General features: G+C 48.5%; 1 protein-coding gene across 2 annotated transcripts in view; it reads left to right on the top strand.

The window, feature by feature from the left end:
- The first annotated feature begins 5,389 nt into the window (after window positions 1–5,389).
- PEBP4 (phosphatidylethanolamine binding protein 4) overlaps window positions 5,390–8,342 on the top strand; it is a 226,979-nt gene continuing 224,026 nt past the window's right edge. Inside the window, exon 1 of one of the 2 annotated variants that reach the window (XM_054498210.2) lies at window positions 5,390–5,581. The gene's annotated coding sequence lies outside the window, so the exon portion shown is untranslated. The remainder of the gene's footprint in view (window positions 5,582–8,342) is intronic. The other variant, XM_054498211.2, reaches the window with a different exon arrangement.

Here is an 8,342-nt window from a genome sequence, read left to right as displayed (position 1 = left end):
TACGTGGCTAGGCAAGGATTTTTTTTTTTTTTTTAATTGAGATGGAGTCTCGCTGTGTTGCCCAGGCTGGAGTGCAGAGGCATGATCTCAGCTCACTGCAACCTCCGCCTCCCGGGTTGCTAGGACTACAGGCGCATGCTGCCACGCCTGGCTAATGTTTCAGCAGAGACAGGGGTTTCACCGTGTTGCCCAGGCTGGTCTTGAACTCCTGAGCTCAGGCAGTCTGCTGGGATTATAGATGTGCGCCACCGTGCCCAGCTGGCCCATGGATATTTAAATTGCTTGGGCAGCTACTCTACTCACCTTTCCCAGAAGGGATCAGTTAAACTCCATTCTAGACCCAGCTGAAACCACTTCTTTTTTTTTTTCTAATTGCACACTGGTATAGTGGGAAGGGGCCTCGCAGCCTCAGAAGTACTCGACACCTGGCCTGGAGAGGACCCCAGTGGAAATCTGTTGATTAGATGCATGCATGAATTAATAAGATGAGATGCAGGAGAGGTATCAAAGAGGGAAGATCCAAAGTGTCACAGTTTGGATGAACTGAATCAAAGAGATACAGCCTGCACAACAAAGGTTGGTTGTCCACAGGCCTTTGGACTGAGGCTGGAAAATGCAAGTGGCCCAGGACACCCTCATGCAGGGAGGAAGCATACAGGATTTGGATTCAGGCAGATCCGGGTTGGGATCCAGCTCTTCCGTTCACTAGCTGTGTGACCTTGGATGAAGTTTTCAATCCCACCAAGCTTCAGCTGTAAAGCGGGGTAAGAGTCCCCACGCCACAGGGCTGTGGGAGGAGGAAATGGAACAGTGCTGGTTACATGCTCCTTTGCACACAATGCGTGCTCAGTCAATAAAAGCTGTTGTTGTCACTGGAACAGCTCTAGGGGCACAAAGCATCCACGTGGAGCAGAGGGCTTGGAGGCAGAGAGTGGGGATGGAAAAGACTATCCCCAGCCTTGCCTTTCTACATAGAAGCTCAGGAAACAGGACTGGCGGGTATCTGAGCTCTTTGGGCCTATTGCAACATCTGTTTGCCCTGCAGTTTTCTCTGGAGGCTCTCCAGGAAAGTGACAGGCCTTATTTAGCACAAGATGATGGAAGCTGACACTGGCTAGCTGAGCAGATCTTGTGGTTCCTCTGCAGATCAACAGCCCCAAGGAGCCCCTTATGGCACTGATTGCCTGGAAGAGATGCCCTTACTGAACTGTCATCCCTTGGCACCTCCTGAGCTGCTGTCTTGCAGTTTTGATGGATCCCCTCTCTTTTTGTTCTCATCAGAGTTAGAATTTTTCTTGGTTTAAGAAGGAAAAGATAAGGCTGGGCACTGTGGGTGATGCCTGTAATCCCAGCACTTTAGGAGGCCAAGGTGAGAGGATTGCTTGAGCCCAGAGGTTCGAGACCAGCCTGGGCAACATGGCAAAACCTCGTCTTTACAAAAAAAAAAAAAAAAAAAACCCAAAAAATTACCCAGGTGTGGTGGCACGTGCCTGTAGTGCCAGCTACCCAGGAGGCTGAGGTGGGAGGATTGCTTGAGCCTGGAGGGTTGAAGGCTGCCGTGAGCTGTGATCGCATCACTGCACTCCAGCCTGGGCGACACAGCAGGATCCTGTCTCAATAAAGAAATAAGAGGGAAAAGATAGAATCAAACATACTATGTGTCAAACACTGTGGTCACCCTTCCCCTTCCTCGTCTGCATGACCCATGGGTTACTACACCCACTCTAAAGATGAGGAAACAGGAATAGAAAAAATAGGAAGCTTGACTAAGGCACAAGCTGGCAGTGGTAGGTCCATGCCCAAAGCACGTATCTTCTCTCTTAAAAAGGAGTTTTGCCAGTATAGGCTCTCTTCCCGTAGTTTCGGGCCAGGAATGTTGGTGCCAGCCTGAAGCCTCTCCACTATGACCTTGTTAACATCACAGAAACCCACACTGAGAAATGGGTTAGTTCGGAGGACTTGCTGGAGAGAAGACAAGTGCGTAAGTCAGCTCTTATTTAAGGAAGAATCAACTCTTCAGCATGCCCCAGTTTCCCATCTGTAGAATAGTCTCCTGTCTTCTATCCAGCTCTTGGAGATGTTGTAAGGCTGAGTGACAATACGAAAGGGGGGCATCCCATGCTGCCCCAAGATTCCCCAACCCAGCCTAAGACTTGCATGCTGTCCCCACCCCACCTCTCTTGGTCCCTTGTGTTTTGTGCTCCAACAATCACATCCCGCTCCTTGTCCACCAGCCTCCGTGCCCTTCTGCCCCAGTGCCTTCGCACCTCCTCCTGTCCCTCTCACAAAGCCTTTTCTGATCCTCACTCCATAAGAGACTCATACCCTCTGTCTTGATTGTATTGGTGGGATTTTAACTGACAGGTTACCAAGTGACAACGCGAAGAGGCCAAGGCCACTGAAAGTATTTATTATCTATAGTCTCCAAGAGAAAGGGGCACACCACATCATGCAGGGCCACATAGGGAAGCAGCTGGTAGGTCAGAAGCCAGGAGAAGCCGGGACAAAGTAGGGCCCTGATTGTGTTTCCTATGGGAAGGAAAGAAGGAAGGGGCAGGTTGAGTGGTTGAGCTGGTTGAGGATCGGCTGGTTTGTATGATGTCGGTCTGGGGTGATTTAGGGCAGGGGGAATATTGGCTTGGTAGATAAAGGAGGTGGTTGGGGGTTGGGGAATGAATTGGCTATGCGCACATGAAAGGCAAGTTCACAGGCAAGTTATTTACTATCTCTAGGAATTAGCTAGCCCTGGGAGGGACAGTCTTTTCCAGGCCAGCAGGGCCCTCAAGATGTCAAACCATCATAAAATACAGAAAATTAAAAACATAGCCAGGCACAGTGGCTCACATCTGTAATCCCAGCACTTTGGGAGGCCGAGGCGGGCGGATCACCTGAGGCCGGGAGTTCAAGATCAGCCTGACCAACATAGAGAAACCCCGTCTCTACTAAAAATACAAAATTAGCTGGGGGTGGTGGCACATGCCTGTAATCCCAGCTACTTGGGAGGCTGAGGCAGGAGAGTCGCTTGAACCCGGGAGGCAGAGGTTGTGGTGAGCTGAGATTGCGCCATTGCACTCCAGCCTGGGCAACAAGAGTGAAACTCTGTCTCAAACAAAACAAAACAAAATTTAAAAAAACATGATTGGCTGCGCACAAGGGCTCACACCTTTAATCCCAGTGCTTTGAGAGGCCAAGGCAGGAGGATTGCTTCAGCCCAGGAGTTCCAGACCAGCCTGGGTAACATAGCGAGACTCCCATCTCTACAAAAATTAAAAAAATTAGCTGGACATGGTGGTGTGCAGACTGTAGTCCTAGCTATGTGGGAAGATCCCTGGAGTCCAGGAGTTCAAGGCTGAAGTGAGCTATGATTGCACCACTGCACTCCAGCCTGAGTAACAGAGTAAGACCCTATCCTCTAAAAAAATTTTTTTTCAGAAAACATGATTAACACACCCTCCTCTTTAACCTGGGAGTGCGTCTATGACTGAACTCAGCACACAGTTGGTGATTTTTTTTTTTTTTTTTGAGCTGGAGTCTCACTCTGTTGCCTAGGCTGGAGTGCAGTGGTGTGATCTCGGCTCACCACAACCTCCACCTCCCAGGTTCAAGCAATTCCCCTGCCTCAGCCTCCCAAGTAGCTGGGATTATAGATGTGTGCCAGCACACCTGGGTACTTTTTTTTTGAAGTTTTAGTAGAGACAGGGTTTTACCATGTTGGCCAGGCTGGTTTCAAACTCCTGACCTCAACTGATCTGCCCGCCATGGACTCCCAAAGCGTTAGGATTACAGGCATGAGCCACTACACCTGGCCCACAGTTGGTGATTTTGTTTTCTGTGTGTTTTTGTTTCGTTTTGTTTTCTTTAGACAGAGTCTCACTCTAGGCTGAAGTGCAGTGGCACAAACATGGCTCACTGTAGCCTCTACCTCCCAGGCTCAAGCATTACTCCCTCCTCATTCTCACGGTGTGCACTACCACACATGGCTAATTTTTTTCTTTCTTTCTTTCTTTTTTTTTTTTTGTAGAGACGGTGGGCGGGGTTGGGGGGGTGGGTCTCACTATGTTGCCCAGGCTGGTCTTGAACTCCTTGATTCAAGCAATCCTCCCGCCTCAGCCTCCCATTGTGTTGCGATTACAGGTTTGAGCCACCACACCTGGCTGTTTGTTTGTTTGGATGCTCATCTCCCTTCTAAGCTATGAGCTTATCAAGAGCAGGATCCTCACTTTCTTCATCTTTGCACCTTCAGCACCTGCTGCATGCCTGCTATTTATCTAGATTGAATACAAGGACTCTCCAGTGTGGCTGCATATGAGAGTCACCTGGGAAGCATTTGAAACCCTCCATGTCTAGGCTTCACCCTCCGAGATTCTGGTCTAATTCACCTGGGGTGGGGCCAGGCATTGGTGTTTCTCAGGAATTCCTCAGGTGGTCTACTGTGCAGAACCACTGGGTAAGTGTTTGACTTCTCATTGATTTGTTGATTTTCCTGGGAGGAATTCTCTAGAAAGAAAGTAAGGAGATGGTTCCAGGTGTGGTCATTTAAAACATAGCAGGAAATCCAGGACCTGAAAACCATGTACTTGCCCTGGGCTTAGTTACCTGATTGGCAGAACCTTTCCCAAGTGTGAGCCAGCCTGGAAGACCTGGGTCTGAGCCAGGTGGTGGTGGTCTCCATTATTCTGCAGGCTCCAGGCCACACTCACTGGGGAAGGGGAGGATTCTAAATCCCCCCAATGGCCAGGTGCGGTGGGTGGCTCACGCCTATAATCCCAGCACTTTGGGAGGCCAAGGCAGGTGGATCACCTGAGGCCAGGGGTTTGAGACCAGCCTGGCCAACGTGGTGAAACCCCGTCTCTACTAAAACTACAAAAAAAAATTAGCTGGGCATGGTGGTGGGTGCCTGTAATACCAGCTTCTTAGGAGGCTGAGGCGTGAGAATCGCTTGAACCCGGGAGGCACAGGTTGCAGTGAGCCCAGATCGCGCCACTGCACTCCAGCCTGGGCAACAGGAGTGAAACTCCGCCTTAATCAATCAATCAATCAATACCCCCAGACTGGGAGCTCTGAAGATAGTTGTCAATCCCGGTCTCTCCTGTCTGTGGCTGAGGGCCTGTTGCTCTCCGTGGTCAAACGTTGGACATCTTTCCCTGGACGCTGGTCTCAGTGGTTCCTCCCTCCAACCTTCTGCACCTGTGTCTGCGGCCTTCTTTTTCTGCATCTCCAGTGTCCCTTCTGCCTGACTCTCTGTGCATCTTGAAAGGAGAAACGGTAAGAGAATTGTCTCCGCAGTTTCCACTCTTTTCCTTAGAATCCTTGGAAGGAGGAATGCTGGCAAACCCACCCATTCTTCTTTTCCTATTCTCTCCTGCGCTACGTATCGGCTCCTCCCTGGAACTCCCCTGGAACTTTCCCCAACTGTCTCCCCAACTGCCAACGGCTCCCTCCTCTCCTGTGGCTCTAGGAACCTTCCTGAACCTCTCAAACTCTCAACATCCACTGGCTCTGATTACCTTAAGGGCCCAAACTGAGGGGCACCCTGGAGGGAACTTTCTCCCCACGTTCTCCAGGCCAGAAACCTGTCAAGGTGTGTACCTTCCCGCAGCCAACACCCAACAGCGCCCACACTGTTCTGGACAAGTGACAAGGGCTCTTCTCCCCTGTTTGTGTGTGGTAGGAATTTGCTATGAGACAAAGGAGACAGAGGAGAGAAAAAACACCTTGGCCTAGCGAGCTGTTAGAAATCCATGGTAAAGGCTGGGCGTGATGGCTCACGCCTGTAATCCCAGCACTTTGGGAGGCTGAGGCAGGTGGATCACGAGGTCAGGAGATCAAGACCATCCTGGCTAACATGGTGAAACCCCGTCTCTACTGAAAATACAAAAAAATTCGCCAGGCGTGGTGGTGGTCCCCTGTAGTCCCAGCTACTCGGGAGGCTGACGCAGGAGAATGGAGTGAACCCGGGAGGTGGAGCTTGCTGTGAGCCAAGATCGTGCTGCTGCACTTCAGCCTGGGTGACAGAGCAAGACTCTGTCTCAAAAAAAAAAAAAAAAGAAATTCGTGGTAAACGTGGTGTTTCCAATTTTTTCACTCTAGTGTGATTTGAGCACATCATTTGAGGCGTTATTTGTGACTTCCTTCATGGCATTTCTAGGTGCCTGTCTGTGAGCCTCAAACATTTCTCTAATTCTCCTCAGAAAAGCCGCTTTGGTGAATTTCTCACTGCCTGAATTTTGGGCTGCAATGAGCCTCACTGATTTCAGGCAGGCCTTACTTCTGACAGATATAGTGAGTTTCTTTCCTTTGTGAGGTCCTCTTTCCCCCTTCCATGATCTAGGAAGAAGGATCCCCATTTCCTCCCATCCTGAGAAATTTAGGGGGAACCAGAGTTTGACTCTGTCCCTGCAAAGAGGGGCAAGGTAAATACGTAGCTTCACTAGGCTCTAAGTTCAATTCTCACCTCCACCAGATGAACAAAGCGTCCAACCTTTCAAGGATGACATGATGGCAGGTGATTGCGTGAGGCACCACCATTTCATAGCCCCTCTGGAGTCTGCCATTCCATGGGTGAAGTGATTCATTGATAGATGCAATGTGCATCTATTAATGAAATGGGCTTATTAAGTCAACCGTTGGTTGCTGAGACCAACAATCTGGGGCTACCTAAAAGAAGAACTTGTGTCCCTAGAGTGGAAAGGTCCTGGCCCCCAGCCTCTGGCCCGAGGTCTAGCAGGACCTTTGGATAAATGGAGGGGTGAGGGAAGGGATCAGAGCTGGGTTTATCTCATAGACACTCTCCTGACTCCTGGGGAATAAAATTGTTGGGAAAATCCAGCCCTGGAGCTCTCTTTGCCAGCCCCATCATTGCCACCACGAATTCCTCTGTCTTCTGCTTGATAGAAGAAAAGCAAACATCTCTTAAAACAACAGCAAGTGCAGATACCCTGTAACAGAGCATTCCCCATTCCTTCCTCCCATTTCTTAGATATTGCTAGCATTCATGCACTTAACAATAAGCCATAATCACTTGAGACATTCTTGTTCTTAACTATTTTAAACAAACTAGTTTAAAATAGTTTAAAATAAAATATTTTCCTTTACCTCCATTTAGTCCATCTTCGACGTTCTTCCTTTCTTTATGTAGAGCCAAGATTTCATTTTCCTCTTCATTGAAGGGCTTTTATAACATTTCATGCAAGGCAGGTGTACCGGCAAAATCTTCTCTCAGTTTTTCTTTGTCTTCATATCCTCTCCACCTTTGAAGAAAAATTCCTCTGGATACAGATTCGAGGTTGATGGAAGTTTTAACACTTTTTAAAATATTTCACTCCATTCTCTTGTTGCTTGCCTGGTTTCTGATGGGAAGTTTGATGTAATTCTTATTGTTCATTTAGAAGTAAGCCCCGCTCCCCGAGAAAAAAACAAAAGAAATTATATTTTTATACTTGTACATTTCAAGACAATTTTAAAATTGGTCATCTGAAATGAAAGGTACATAAAAAGCAACAAAGAGTTGATAATAAAAGATGGCCCAAGTGCATGTTGGGTGACTTTGGGATTCTTTCTCTGTCTTTAAGTAGGACAACCAAAGGTCAGAATAGTTCCCTTACAACATACGGTTTTTATATTTGCGTGCTTATTTATGTAACGATTTATTAAGCATCTGCTATGTTCATAGTGCTGTGGGGAATGCAGAGACAAATGGGGCCCTCACAGGATGAAATATGTGCATAGAAAACTAGAGCAGAAGGCAGGAATCAATGAATGGGAGGTGGGAGGAGCAGGTCTGCTCCTGGAGCTTCAGTGAGACCCACATCTGTAATGGGGGGGAAGTGTGACCTTTAGGAATTCAATATCCACCCCTCCCTCTCTGATTTTCTCCCTTTCCCAGCCTCCGAGGGGTAATGGAGCACCTGCTGGTCCCAAGCACTGTGCTGGTGGTAGAAACAGCAATTCATAGGCTACATGGGGTCCCTCCTCCATGAAGGTAACAGCCTAGTGACAGAGAAACACAAGTAAATAAACAAAAAAGGCCAGATACTATTACACTATCCTGGTGGAAGTACTGCAGATGCTGTCTGCAGATATGACAAGATACCCAGGAAGGTACCCTAAAGGAAGTGATGTTTAAATAGCACATGAAAGTGAGCGAAAGTAAGCCAGGTGGGTCATGGGGCAGGAGACAGAGGTGTCCGTTATAGACAGAACGGTTTGTGCAAAAAGGCCTAGAGGTGGCAGAGAGCATAGCTGATTGGGAAGACAGAAAGACACAGGCTGAACAAGAGGTCTACACAGTGAAGAGGATGGAGTGGTCAGTGTTGCTGAAGGGGGTTCTGGAGAACACTAGT

This window comes from Pongo pygmaeus, chromosome 7 (genome assembly GCF_028885625.2).
Source record: "Pongo pygmaeus isolate AG05252 chromosome 7, NHGRI_mPonPyg2-v2.0_pri, whole genome shotgun sequence".
Taxonomy (NCBI): Eukaryota; Metazoa; Chordata; class Mammalia; order Primates; family Hominidae; genus Pongo; species Pongo pygmaeus.
This window is presented reverse-complemented; position numbering and strand designations above follow the sequence as displayed.